Raw genomic sequence first — 15,733 nt, 5'->3', positions numbered from 1 at the left:
ATCTTTCTACAAATCCAGCACTACAAAGGATTAAAAATGGTAAAGCCCAACATATGGAGGCAAGCTACACCCTAGAAAAAGCAAGAAACTAATCGTCTTGGCAAAAAAACAATGAGAAGAAATGCACACAAACATAATCTCACATCCAAATATTAATAAAATATGAAGCAGTAATCACTATTCCTTAATATCTCTCAACATCAATGGTCTCAAATCCCCAGTGAAAAAACATAGATTAACAAACTGGGTACTCAATGAGGACCCTGCATTCTGCTGCCTACAGAAAACATACCTCAGAGACAAAGAAAGACACTACCTCAGAGTGAAAGGCTGGAAAAGAATTTTTCAAGCAAATGGTCTGAAGAAGGAAGCTGGAATAGCCATTCTAATATCGAATAAAATCAATTTTCAAATAAAAGTCATCAAAAGAGATAAGGAAGGACACTTCATATTCATCAAAAGAAAAATCCACCAAGATGAACTCTCAATCCTAATTATCTATGCTCCAAATACAAGGGCACCTACATACATGAAAGAAACATTACTAAAGCTCAAAGAATACATTGCACCTCACACAATAGTAGTAGGAGATTTCAATACCCCACTCTGATTAATGAACAGATCATGGAAACAGAAATTTGACAGAGACATAGACAGATTATGAAAAGTCATGAACCAAAAGGACTTAACAGATATTTATCGAACATTCTATCCTGAAACAAAAGGATATACCTTCTTCTCACCACCTCATTGTACTTTCTCCAAAACTGGCCATATAATTGGTCATAAAATAGGCCTCAACAGATACAGAAAAATAGAAATAATTCCATGTGACACCACGATGGGCTAAAGCTGATCTTCAAAAACAATAAGAGAATAAGGCCCACATATACATGCAAGTTGAACAATGCTCTACTCAATGATAACCTGGTCAATGAAGAAACAAAGAAAGAAATTAAAGACTTCTTAGAATTTAATGAAAAAGAAGGTACAAAACACCCAATCTTATGGGACACAATGAAAATTGTGCCAAGAGGAAAATTCAAAGCTCTGAGTGTCTGCAGAAAGAAACAGGAGAGAACATATATCAGCAGCTTGACAGCACACCTAAAAGCTCTAGAACAAAAAGAAGCAAATACACCCAGGAGGAGTATAAGGCAGGAAATAATCAAAATCAGAGCTGAAATCAACCATGTAGAAACAAAAAGGACCATACAAAGAATCAACAAAACCAAATGTTGATTCTTTGAGAAAATCAACAAGATAGACAAAGCCAAAGCCAGACAAATGAGAGGACACAGAGAGTATGTAAAAGTTAACAAAATCAGAAATGAAAAGGGAGATACAACTACAGAATCAGAGGAAATTCAAAAAATCATCAGATCCTACTACAAAAGCCTATATCCAAAAAAACTTGAAAATTTGCAGGAAATGGACAATTTCCTAGACAGATACCAGGTACCAAAGTTAATAAGGAACAGATAAAACATTGAAACAACCCCATAATTCCTAACGAAATAGAAGCATTCATTAAAGGTCTCATAACCAAAAAGTGTCCAGGTCCAGACAGGTTCAGGGCAGAATTCTATCAGACCTTCATAGAAGACCTCATACCAATACTATCCAAATTATTCCACAAAATTGAAACAGATGAAGCTCTACCAAATTCCTTCTATGAAGCCACAATTACAATTATACCTAAGCCACACTAAGACCCAACTAAGAAAGAGAACTTCAGACCAATTTTGCTTGTGAATATTGACACAAAAATACTTAATAAAATTCTGACAAACCGAATTGAAGAGCACATCAAAACAATCATCCACCATGATCAAGTAGGCTTCATCCCAGGCATGCAGGGATGGTTTAATATACGGAAAACCATCAACGTGATCCATTATATAAACAAACTGAAAGAACAGAACCACATGATCGTTTCATTAGATGCTGAGAAAGCATTTGACAAAATTCAACACCCCTTCATGATAAAAGTCCTGGAAAGAATAGGAATTCAAGGCCCATACCTAAACATAGTACAAGCCATATACATCAAACCAGTAGCTAACATTAAATTAAATGGAGAGAAACTTGAAGCAATCCCACTAAAATCAGGGTCTAGACAAGGCTGCCCACGCTCTCCCTACTTATTCAGTATAGTTCTTGAAGTTTTAGCCAGAGCAATCAGACTACAAAAGGAGATCAAGGGGATACAGATCGGAAAAGAAGAAGTCAAAATATCACTATTTGCAGATGATATGATAGTATACTTAAGTGATCCCAAAAGTTCCACCAGAGAACTACTAAAGCTGATAAACAACTTCAGCAATGTGGCTGGGTATGAAATTAACTCAAATAAATCAGTATCCTTCCTCTACACAAAAGAGAAAAAAGCTGAGAAAGAAATTAGGCAACCGACACCCTTCATAATTGTCCAAAATAATATAAAATATCTTTGTGTGACTTTAACCAAGCAAGTAAAAGATTTGTATGATAAGAACTTCAAGCCTCTGAAGAAGGAAATTGAAGAAGACCTCAGAAGATGGAAAGATCTCCCATGCTCATGGATTGGCAGGATTAACATACTAAAAATGGCCATTTTACCAAAAGCGATCTACAGATTCAGTGCAATCCCCATCAAAATACCAATCCAATTCTTAAGTAAGTTAGGCAGAATAATTTGCAAATTCATCTGGAATAACAAAAAACCCCAAAATAGCTAAAACTATCCTCAACAATAAAACAACTTCTGGGGGAATCACTGTGCCTGAACTCAAGCAGTATTACAGAGCAATAGTGATAAAAACTGCATGATATTGGTTCAGAGACAGTCAGATCGACCAGTGGAATAGAATTGAAGATCCAGAAATGAACCCACACACCTATAGTCAATTGATTTTTGACAAAGGAGACAAAACCATCCAATGGAAAAATGATAGCATTTTCAGTAAATGGTGCTGGTTCAACTGGAGGTCAGCATGTACAAGAATGCATATTGATCCATGCTTATCACCCTGTACAAAGCTTAAGTCCAAGTGGATCAAGGACCTCCACATCAAACCAGACACAATCAAACTAATAGAAGAACAAGTGGGGAAGCATCTCGAACACATGGGCACTGGAGAAAATTTCCTGAACCAAACACTAATGGCTTATGCTCTAAGATCAAGAATCGACAAATGGGATCTCATAAAACTGCAAAGCTTCTGTAAGGCAAAGTACACTGTGGTTAGGCCAAAATCACAACCAACAGATTGGGAAGACCTCTTTACCAATCCTACAACTGATAGAGGACTTATATCCAAAATATACAAAGAACTCAAGAAGTTAGACTGCAGCGAGTAAAATAACCCTATTAAAAATGGGGTTCAGATCTAAACAAAGAATTCACAGCTAAGGAATGCTGAGTGGCTGAGAAACATCTAAAGAAATGTTCAACATCTTTAGTCATAAGGGAAATGCAAATCAAAACAACCCTGAGATTTTACCTCACATCAGTGAGAATGGCTAAGTTCAAAAATACATGTGACAGTAAATGCTGGAGAGGATGTGGAGAAAGAGGAACTCTTCTCCATTGTTGGTGGGATTGTAGACTGGTACAACCATTCTAGAAATCAGTCTGGAGGTTCCTCAGAAAACTGGACATTGAACTACCTGAGGACCCAGCTATACCTCTCTTGGGCATACACCCAAAAGACAACCCAACGTATAACAAACACGTGCTCCACTATGTTCATCGCAGCCTTCTTTATAATAGCCAGAAGCTGGAAAGAACCCAGATGCCCTTCAACAGAGGAGTGGAAACAGAAAATGTGGTACATCTACAGAATGGAATATTACTCAGCTATCAAAAACAATGACTCTATGAAATTCATAGGCAAATGGATAGAAATCGAAAATATCATCCTGAGTGAGGTAACCCAATCACAGAAAAACACACATGGTATGCGCTCTTTGATAAGTGCATATTTGTCCAAATGCTGAAATTACCCTAGATGCACAGAACACATGAAACCCAAGGATGACCAAAATGTGAATGCTTTACTCCTTCTTTAAAAGGGGAACAAGAATACCCTTGGGAGACAATAGGGAGACAAAGTTTAGAACAGAGGCTGAAGGAACACCCATTCAGAGCCTGCCCCACATGTGGCACATACATATAGAGCCTCCAAACTAGATAAGATGGATGAAGCAAAGAAGTGCAGGCCGACAGGAACCAAATGTAGATCTCTCCTGAGAGACACAACCAGAATACTGCAAACACATAGGCGAATGCCATCATTAAACCACTGAATGGAGAACAGGACCCTCATTGAAGGAATCTTAGAACGGACTGAAAGACCTTGAAGGGGCTTGACACCCCATATGAACAACAATGCCAACCAACCAGAGCTTCCAGGGACTAAGCAACTACCCAAAGGCTATTCATAGACTGACCCTGGGCTCTAACCTCATAGGTAGCAATGAATAGCCTAGTAAGAGCACCAGTGGAAGTGGAAGCCCTTGGTCCTGCCAAGACTGAACCCCCAGTGAACGTGATTGTTGGGAGGAGGGCCGTAATGGGGGGAGGATGGGGAGGGGAACACCCATAAAGAAGGGGACGGAGGGGTTAGGGGGTTGTTGGCCAGGAAACTGGGATGGAGAAAAACAATTGAAATGTAAATAAGAAATACTCAAGTTCATAAAGATGAAAAAAAAGTCATGTGGTGATTTAAGAAAAAAGTAGCTACTTTAAATATCAGCATAATGCTTTCTAAACATAGCAAAGAAAAATCTTCTTTTGCTGAAAGCACGGTCATATGGCAATATTAAAGACATTCTGCAGTAGATATAATATATAAATGACTATTTAGAGGAACAATAGATATGTTTTTCAATAAGTTCATAATCAACACATGTATTATTCTAAAAAACAGATATATGGATATACTGTGGAACATACTGTGACATACTACAGCTTCCACAATGAGATGTTTACTGTGTTTCATTTTCTGTTGTTTGTTTGCTTGGTTTTTATTTGTAGGGCTTGGAAATGTGAAGGGAAAATATGATGAGACAGGGAAATGAGCTGGACTGGAGTGCATGATATAAAACTCACAAAGAATCAATAAATTTTTATATAATTACAAAATTCTAATGTGCCAAATTTAAAACAATAATATATATTACACATTATATATTAAATGCATTACATGCATTATATACATTATTCCCAATTGTATACTTTATATTACACCTTACACACACACACACACACACACACACACACACACACACATATATATATATATATATATATATATATATATATATATATATATGAGAGAGATTTCATTCCATTATGTTGAAAAAGAAGGATCAATAAAATGTTGAAAAATTAAAAAAAAAAGATTTCAAATTATTTAAGTTTCATTGTTTGAAAGATCATTATTATGATATCATATAGTGCATTTAAAAGTTGAAGATGTAGCTGATTTTAAAGCACTCCCTAAGTTATATAAAGTCCAAGATCTTAGTTTCAAACCTTATCCTCAGAAAGAAAATGAAAATTCTCTGCTCATGTAATCCTAGATTTAAAAAATATAGATACATTTTGAGATTTTAAAATATTTATTTACATATATTCATTCATTTATTTATTTTATCTATATGAGTACTCTATCTGCACTCTCTACATTTGCGTGACCGAAGGGTGCATCTGTTCATGCTGTGAGCCACCATGTGGTTGCTGAGAACCCTAAAATATTCTCGTATATAAAACACAAAATGTTGGGCGTCAGAAGTGACTCAGCTGTTAAGAGCAGTGGCCCTGTGTTCAATTCCCAGCATCTAAATAATGGCTCACAACCATTTATAATGGGATCTGATGCCCTCTTCTGACACACAGGTGTACATTCAGCACAGCACACATACATTGAATAGATAAGTTAATGAATAAAATAATAATAAAACAGTTTTTATACCAATATAACAAGAGACATATAAATTCACCTTACTTTAGAATTCTTCAGTCTGAAAGGCTTTCCAACTTGTCATTTCAAAATCGTAAAAGTGCTCTTAGGTAAAAGTGTATTAACTTAAAACAAATTTGCTTGAAATTAATTATCTACATAGTCTGTTCACAGAAAATAATAAAAATATCCTTTCCAGTTCTCTCATGCATATAGAGAAATATGGAATGCTTATAGGGGCAAGTAAGGAGATGCTAGAGTCAGTGGTGAATGATTCCATGGTTCAATTTGCCTTAAATGACCCATAGCTATCGGAATCCTGAAAACAAAGGACATAATTGAATTCACCTTAAAAAAGTAGAGGAGAATCTATAAATACTGACAATACATGTCAGTATTGCTGGCCATATGATCTAATGTGGTTTTGTACTTGGGAAGAAGTTGAATATTATTACAACTAGTTTGTCAGACTAGAACTTGACTTTTTTTTTTACTTAGAGATAGAAGGTATGATATATCTGCTTATGCTAAATCTGAGAGCATTTGGGTATTATATTGACTTTACCTATATTGGAACTATTTCTCACTTTCTTCCTGCAACACGTAAGTCAACATCAAGGGTTGCCTTATGAACAATATTACCTTAGTTGTTAAAATTTCCCTATAAAAGAATTGAGAATTTACCCCTTGCCTTCATGCTCATTTTATGTTATATGTATAATAAACAGCCTGGATCATGCCTTGGTGCCTAAGATTCTGACAATGTGTAGATCAAATAATTTTACACGTTCAGTAATTCACATATTTAACCCCAGTTAAATATTTTTAACAATCTCATGAAAATTACAGTATATCCAGTCTTCATAGTATACTTAAAATATGTATTTAAAATATAATATCTGGACTGGGAAATCTTGGATCTCAGCAGAATCATTAATAGAGGTCAGATTTGTGGTAAATGGTATTAAGGGTACAAGTTGTTTTAATAGAGACATGGATGTCAGAATGTTGAAATCAAAGCACAATACAGGACACTTAAATGTCTTCTGACCATTTTTTTTTCAATTCTCAGGTAGGTCTGAAAATGAAATTGGATTCATCTGAAAAACTAAATTCTAAGAAAACACACTTGCTTATAATTCAATTTTTCAATTGCAATGCTGCAGTGACTCATAAGGTTGTTTTAATACATAACATTTATATAGGATGAAAACAAATACTTGACACATTGATTTTTCAGCTGGTGTTTGCTTTTATTTCCTAGAAGCAACTTTACATCTGTGAATTTGTTGCCTCTCTCTCTCTCTCTCTCTCTCTCTCTCTCTCTCTCTCTCTCTCTCTGTGTGTGTGTGTGTGTGTGTGTGTGTGTGTATGTATGTGTGTGTGTGTGTGTGTGTGTGTGTATGTGTGTGTGTGTGTGTGTATTTGGAAAATATGTCACATTATGGAACAAATATGATGTATTTGAACACTTTGTTCAACTTGTAGAAGGCCCAGAAATCTAGATAATATTATTTTAATTTCATAAGTGTAAGCTATGGTGAAATGTATGTATAACAATGCTAAAGTTCTCTATTACAGATATTCAGTAGCTGATTACTTACTGAGACTATGATATTCTTCTTTGTGTTGATCTTAAAAAATAGATAAATTAAAGAAACTGCTGATAAACCAGATTCTGCTTTGTCTCCCAAAGATGGAAAACATCTATCTATAGCAATATCCCAAAGATCTGACCACAATATAGTCTCACAGCATGAACAAGCAATTGCAGTTTGGTGTACACACAAGAACTGAAAACATAATTTCTCATAAAAATTTATACATGGATCATCATAACACAACTTCATAGAAACAAAAACAGAAGCATCAAATGTAAACTACAGTTAATGAATAAAATATAATCTACTCATATAAATGGAAATTTGTAGTCATAAAATTAAGTATTATTATATTCTATGACACAGAAGAAACATGAAGACATGAGAAATTAAAGAAGCCAAAAAAAGGCCACATTTTTGGTATGGTCCCATTTATGTAAATTATGCAACACAGCCAAATCCACAGAAACAAAAGTATACTAACTTTTTCAAGGTTTGGTGGGGGATTTTTGGCTGTTTAGTGAGCAGACATACAGAATATTTATGGAATGATGAAATTATTTTAGACTATAATAATAGTAATAGTTCCACAACACTATGAATGGACACCCCACAATATGCATAAATAGTACTATGGTATAGTTGTGTGAAACTTATCTCAACAGAAAACATTACAGAATAAAACCATGTACATTATCAGATGCAAAGGAATAAAAACAAAATAGGAGCACCAAATTACAAATCAGCAAAAGAATAACTGTGCAAATATAAACAGAAAATAATCAAATTACATTTTATACATATATATAGAAGCCATACATATATACATATATATGTTTGTATAGAGAGATTGGTATTGTAATGATATTCTAATAATATTAAATTCATTAATTAATAAATTAATAAATTTTAAAAGGCAATAAACTTTAAAAAATCTATTGGTGTATTTCATATGCACTATGAGAATCATACTAAGCAGGTTTGGTGGTACAATTCTGTCATTGAGCTTTTGAGGTCATAGTGAATCAGTGAAATATATGAGTATGTGTCCTCCACAACGGGTAGAAATAGAGAAACCTTCAAAGAGATATACACATAGTTTTAAATAATTGCCAAATAAATATTTGGCAGATGTTGCATGAGTTGGAAAATTCAATAACCAGGTCAGAGGTGAGTCAAAGTACAGAAACAGGAATACTGATTAGGAACTATGAAAATGAAAGCAAAATTGGTTTTATTTTCTCATAAATAGAGGGTGTATGAGCCTCTGCTGGAGGTTTTATGAAATCTGGGTGAATGTGCGCTTTTATAGGGCTGTATAAGTACTTTCCAGGTATTATAAAACTAGTCTCATGGGTAACCAAGAGACCAAATTCCACAGACAAAAGTTTGTCATGAGCACAAAAATTATTAGGAGGTAACATTCAAGTAGAACATTGATTTACCCGAAATGAGGGGTATATTCATTAAGTGTGCAGTTTCCTAATATGGTAAACATCTGACTCCCACATAGATCAATGACATCACAAAGTATAGGTACACCAAGACCTCTTCTGACATAAGAGGATGTAGACAAACTCATGGGTGATCATAAAGGTTGTTTCTTTTTTAAGAGTCTCAGGCCTGATGAGAGATGAAGCTGAGTCAAACCTATCAAATAAGCTTGGTGGCAGGAAAAGGGTGAACAGAATTCCACTCCACAACAGCTGGGCTGCAATTTCCTGTTAGATGATTGAACTGCTTCCTTCAATAAGAAGACTACTCCTAGTGCCTGAGTTCTTACTCCTTGTGTTCCTTGCTGGTGTATTTGGGTATCTGAAATCTAAAATTATTTTTATTGCATATTTTCTTTATTTACATTTCAAATGTAATTCCCTTTCCAGTCCCCCACCCTGAAACCCCCATCCCATCCCCACTCCCCTTGCTTCTAGGATGATGCACTCACTCCTTCCCAACTAACTGCCCTGGCATTTCCCTACACTGGGTCCTAGAGCCTTGAAAGGACAAAGGGCCTATCCTCCCATTGATGTCCAAAAAGGCCCATCTTCTGCTACATATGTGGCTAGAACCATAGGTTCATACCTGTGTACTCCTGAGATGATGGTTTAGTCCTTGGGAATCTGGTTGAGTGATATTGTGGTTCTTCTTATAGGTTTGCAAACTCCTTCAGCTCCTTCAGTCTTTTCTCTAACTTCTCCATTGGTGACCTATTTCTCAGTCCAATGGTAGGTTGTGAGTATCCACCTCTGCATTTGTCAGGCTTTGGCAGAGACTCTCAGGAGACAGCTGTATCAGGCTCTTGTCAGAATCCTTGGCATCCCCAGTAGTGTCTGGGTTTGGTGGCTGTATGTGGGATGGATTTCCAGGTGTCCCAGTCTCTGGATGGCCTTTCCTTCAGTATCTGCTCCACACTTTGTCTCCCTATTTCCTTTTGTGAGTATTTTGTTCCCCCTTCTAAGAAGGACTGAAGCATCCATATTTTAATCTTCCTTCTTCTTGAGGTTCATGTGGTCTCTGAGTTGAATCGTGGATATTCTGAGCTTTTGGGCAAATATCCACTTAGCAGTGAGTGCATATCATGCGTGTTCTTTTGCGATTGGGTTACCTTGCTCATGATGATATTTTTTAGTCCCATCCATTTCCCTAAGAATTTCATGAAGTCATTGTTTTTAATAGCTGTTTTTAATTGTGTAAATGTACCACATTTTCTGTATCCATTCTTCTGTTGAAAGACATCTGAGTTCTTTCCAGGTTCTGACTATTGTAAATAAGGTTGCTATGAGCATAATGGAGCATGAGTCATTGGTATATATTGGATCATCTTCTGGGTATATGTGCCTCCTCAGGTAGTACTATGTCCAGTTTTCTGAGGAACTACCAGACTGATTTCCACAGTCATTGTACCAGCTTGCAATCCCACCAACAATGGAGGAATTTTCCTTTTTCTCCTTCATTGTCTCATTATCTCCATCTTCTGTCTCCTTAGTTTTTGATCTTAGCCATTCTGACTGGTGGGAAGTGGAATTTCAGAGTTGTTTTGATTTGCATTTCACTGATGACTAAGGATGTTTAACATTTCTTTAGGTGCTTCTCAGCCATCCCATATTCTTCAGTTTTTTAGCTCTGTACTCCATTTTTAATAGGGTTATTTGATTCTCTGGAGTCTAACTTCTTGACTTCTTAGGATACATTGTCTATTAGCCCTCTATGGACATCTATCATTCTTGACCAGCCTGCAGAGGATGCCCACATCAGCTACCAGAAATGCATTATCCCAGAGCACATTTATTGGGTCATAAAGAATATCTCCACCTACTCTTTAAAGTAGAGAACATATCTATGTTTGATGGTATACCAGAACTCAATAGAACTGATGATGCCTGGATCACAGAAGCTGTAGGTTCTGTCCTTTAAGCCTCTACCAGCCCCAGTAACCTATTAGCTATGAGATGTAATCAGTTGCTGTTAAAGCAAGTGGCACTCTGTGTTTAATCATTTTAAATGAGAGATTTCCTGAGATACCGAGCAAGTGTGGAAATATAGGAGAGGAAGCTGTGCTCAGTGTGGGACATTTGCACATTGATTCACCTAAAAATGGGGGATGATTTGCACAGTGGCTGTTAGAAGGAGGTGACTGATGTTGAAGACTGGAAGGCCATCTGGGTGAGCTAAGAGCATGGAGAGCTTTGGTAGCAAATTGAATGAGGCTTCCTAGTCACTTTAGATTCCCAGAGTATCCTGACCAAGTAGATGTGTGAAAGAAGACATGGACTGTTGTAGGGAATATTTCCTTTTTAGGATAAAACGTCTCTGGATAGTAGGTAAAGGGAATTGTATTGAGGAGTCCAAGGAGTAGAGAGTACCTTTTAACGTTAGCTTAATGGATAGGGGTATTCATAGAAGCAGTGTCTTCTTCATGTATACAGAAGTTAATTATTCCTCGATCTGTGATTTGCAAAATATTATCATGAAAGCATATGAACAGCCTGATCCATCTCCCTGCCAGTACCCCTTGTATGAGTGAACATGAGTCTTCCACGAGTGCACATGAGTTCTACACTAAGTAGAGTAAATGAGGCAGAACAAACCATTACACATGAACACTTTGCAAAACATTGGCACACTCAACCACAGGGTTTCTGTACTTTTCTGAAATGAAAGAACAAGATGTTGTAAAGAGGGAAGCCAAACAGTTTAGGACGTACAATGGCCAATTGGAAGCAGCACTGTCTTGAGACAAGATAACTTTGACATGCCTGACACAAAGAAAATTCTAGTCAGGTGTGTGATCAAAGTAGTCTCAGGGCCTAACATGGCCAATGTGGCTGAAAATATCACTTGTAAAAATATATGATCTCGCTTCCTAATTGCTGCTGCCGAGGATAGCACATAAGCAACACCCCACGAGCAAACTTGAGCCTCAGGATAGCAGCTCACTGCTCCCAAACACCATGGGAGTGAGATCTCACCGCCGAGACAGGTGGGCACTCCTGAGACTGCAGAGAGGAAGAGACCACCAACACTGCCCACCCCTGCCCACATCCCTGGCCCAAGAGGAAACTGTATACCTCTAAGTTCCCTTGGATATGGACACAGGAGCAGGAAATCTGCTGCATCTGAGACATCGCCGGAACCTGAAGAGACCAACCAGATCATCAGTTCTCTGCACCCAAATACCATGGGAGGGAGAGTTAAACCTTCAGAGAGGCAGACACGCCTGGGAAACCGAAGAGTCTACACTCGGCCCACATCTCTGACTCCAGAGGAAAACACCAAACGCCATCTTGAACCCGGGTGCACAGAAGCTCCCGGAAAGGGCAGCACAGATCTTCCTGTTTGCTGCCGCCGCAGAGAGCTAATAAGCAACACCCTACGAGCAAACTTGAGCCTCAGGACCGCAGGTAAGAACAACTTTTCTGCTGCAAGCAACCTGCCTGGTGAACACAAGACACAGGCACACAGGAACAGCTGAAGACCTGTAGAGAGGAAAAACTACACGCCTGAAACACTCTGCCCCCATAACTGGCTGAAAGAAAACAGGAAAACAGGTCTACAGCACTCCTGACACACAGGCTTATAGGACAGTCTAGCCACTGTCAGAAATAGGAGAACAAAGTAACACTAGAGATAATCTGATGGCAGTAGGCAAGCACAGGAACCCAAGCAACAGAAACCAAGACTACATGGCATCATCGGAGCCCAATTCTCCCACCAAAGCAAACACGGAATATCCAAACACACCAGAAAAGCAAGATCTAGTTTCAAAATCAGATTTGATCATGATGCTAGAGGACTTCAAGAAAGACATGAAGAACTCCCTTAGAGAAACACAGGAAAACATAAATAAACAAGTAGAAGCCTACAGAGAGGAATCAAACAAATCCCTGAAAGAATTCCAGGAAAACACAATCAAACCATTGAAGGAATTAAAAATGGAAATAGAAGCAATCAAGAAAGAACACATGGAAACAACCCTGGATATAGAAAACCAAAGGAAGAGACAAGGAGCCGTAGATACAAGCATCACCAACAGAATACAAGAGATGGAAGAGAGAATCTCAGGAGCAGAAGATTCCTTAGAAATCATGGACACAGAGACTATGAAAGCCAGAAGATCCTGGACAGATGTTATACAGACCCTAAGAGAACACAAATGCCAGCCCAGGTTACTGTATCCTGCAAAACTCTCAATTAACATAGATGGAGAAACAAAGATATTCCATGACAAAACCAAATTTACACAGCATCTTTCTACAAATCCAGCACTACAAAGGATAATAAATGGTAATGCCCAACATAAGGAGGCAAGCTATACCCTAGAAAAAGCAAGAATCTAATCGTCTTGGCAACAAAACAAAGAGAAGAAAAGCACACAATCATAACATCACATCCAAATATGAATATAACAGGAAGCAATGATCAATATTCCTTAATATCTCTCAACATCAATGGCATCAACTCCCCAATAAAAAGACATAGATTAACAAACTGGATACGCAATGAGGACCCTGCATTCTGCTGCCTACAGGAAACACACCTCAGAGACAAAGACAGACACTACCTCAGAGTGAAAGGCTGGAAATCAACTTTCCAAGCAAATGGTCTGAAGAAGCAAGCTGGAGTAGCCATTCTAATATCAAATAAAATCAATTTCCAACTAAAAGTCATCAAAAAAGATAAGGAAGGACACTTTATATTCATCAAAGGAAAAATCCACCAAGATGAACTCTCAATCCTAAATATCTATGCCCCAAATACAAGGAGAACTACATACATAAAAGAAACCTTACTAAAGCTCAAAACACACATTGCACCTCACACAATAATAGTAGGAGATTTCAACACCCACTCTCATCAATGGACAGATCATGGAAACAGTAATTAAACAGAGATGTAGACAGACTAAGAGAAGTCATGAACCAAATGGACTTAACAGATATTTATAGAACATTCTATCCTAAAGCAAAAGGATATACATTCTTCTCAGCTACTCATATTACTTTTTCCAAAATTGACCATATAATTGGTCAAAAAACAGGCCTCAACAGGTACAGAAAGATAGAAATAATCCCATGCGTGCTATCAGACCACGACGGCCTAAAGCTGGTCTTCAATAACAATAAGGGAATTACACCCACATATACGTGGAAGTTGAACAAAGCTCTACTCAACGATAATCTGGTCAAGGAAGAAATAAAGAAAGAAATTAAAGACTTCTTAGAATTTAATGAAAATGAAGGTACAATATACCCAAACTTATGGGACACAATGAACGCTGTGCCAAGAGGAAAACTCATAGCTCTTAGTGCCTGAAGAAAGAAACAGGAGAGAGCATATGTCAGCAGCTTGACGGCACCCAAAAGCTCTAGAACAAAAAGAAGCAAATAAACCCTGGAGTAGTAGAAGACAGGAAATAATCAAACTCAGAGCTGAAATCAGCCAAGTAGAAACAAAAAGGACCATAGAAAGAATCAACAGAACCAAAAGATGGTTCTTTGAGAAAATCAACAAGATAGATAAACCCTTAGCCAGACTAACGAGAGGACCCAGAGAGTGTGTCCAAATTAAGAAAATCAGAAATGAAAAGGGAGACATAACTACAGATAGAGAGTAAACTCAAAAAACATCAGATCTTATAATAAAAGCCTATATTCAACAAACCTTGAAAATCTGGAGGAAATGGACAATTTCCTGGACAGATACCAGGTACCGAAGTTAAATCAGGAACAGATAAAACATAAAGAACCCCATAACTCCTAAGAAAATAGAAGCAGTCATTAAAGGTCTCCCAACAAAAAAGAGCCCAGGTCCAGACGGGTTTAGTGCAGAATTCTATCAGACCTTCATAGAAGACCTCATACCAATACTATCCAAACTATTCCACAAAATTGAAACAGATGGAGCACTCCCGAATTCCTTCTATGAAGCCACAATTACTCTTGTACCTAAACCACACAAAGACCCGACAAAGAAAGAGAACTTCAGACCAATTTCCCTTATGAATATTGACGCAAAAATACTCAATAAAATTCTGGCAAACCAAATCCAAGAGCACATCAAAACAATCATCCACCATGATCAAGTAGGCTTCATCCCCGGCATACAGGTATGGTTTAATATATGGAAAACCATCAATGTGATCCATTATATAAACAAACGTAAAGAACAAAACCACATGATCATTTCATTAGATGCTGAGAAAGCATTTGACAAAATTCAACACCCCTTCATGATAAAAGTCCTGGAAAGAATAGGAATTCAAGGCCCATACCTAAACATAGTAAAAGCCATATACAGCAAACCAGTTGCTAACATTAAACTAAATGGAGAAAAACTTGAAGCAATCCCACTAAAATCAGGGACTAGACAAGGCTGCCCACTCTCTCCCTACTTATTCAATATAGTTCTTGAAGTTCTAGCCAGAGCAATCAAACAACAAAAGGAGGTCAAGGGGATACAGATCGGAAAAGAAGAAGTCAAAATATCACTATTTGCAGATGATATGATAGTATAATTTAGTGATCCCAAATGTTCCACTAGAGAAATACTAAAGCTGATAAACAACTTCAGCAAAGTGGCTGGATATAAAATTAACTCAAATAAATCAGTATCCTTCCTCTAAAAAAAAGAGAAACAAGCCGAGAAAGAAATTAGGGAAACGACATCTGTCATAATAGACCCAAA

This window comes from Rattus norvegicus, chromosome X (genome assembly GCF_021556685.1).
Source record: "Rattus norvegicus strain SHRSP/BbbUtx chromosome X, alternate assembly SHRSP_T2T, whole genome shotgun sequence".
Lineage (NCBI taxonomy): Eukaryota > Metazoa > Chordata > Mammalia > Rodentia > Muridae > Rattus > Rattus norvegicus.
The sequence above is the reverse complement of the archived record's forward strand: the minus strand, read 5'-3'. Positions refer to the sequence as shown.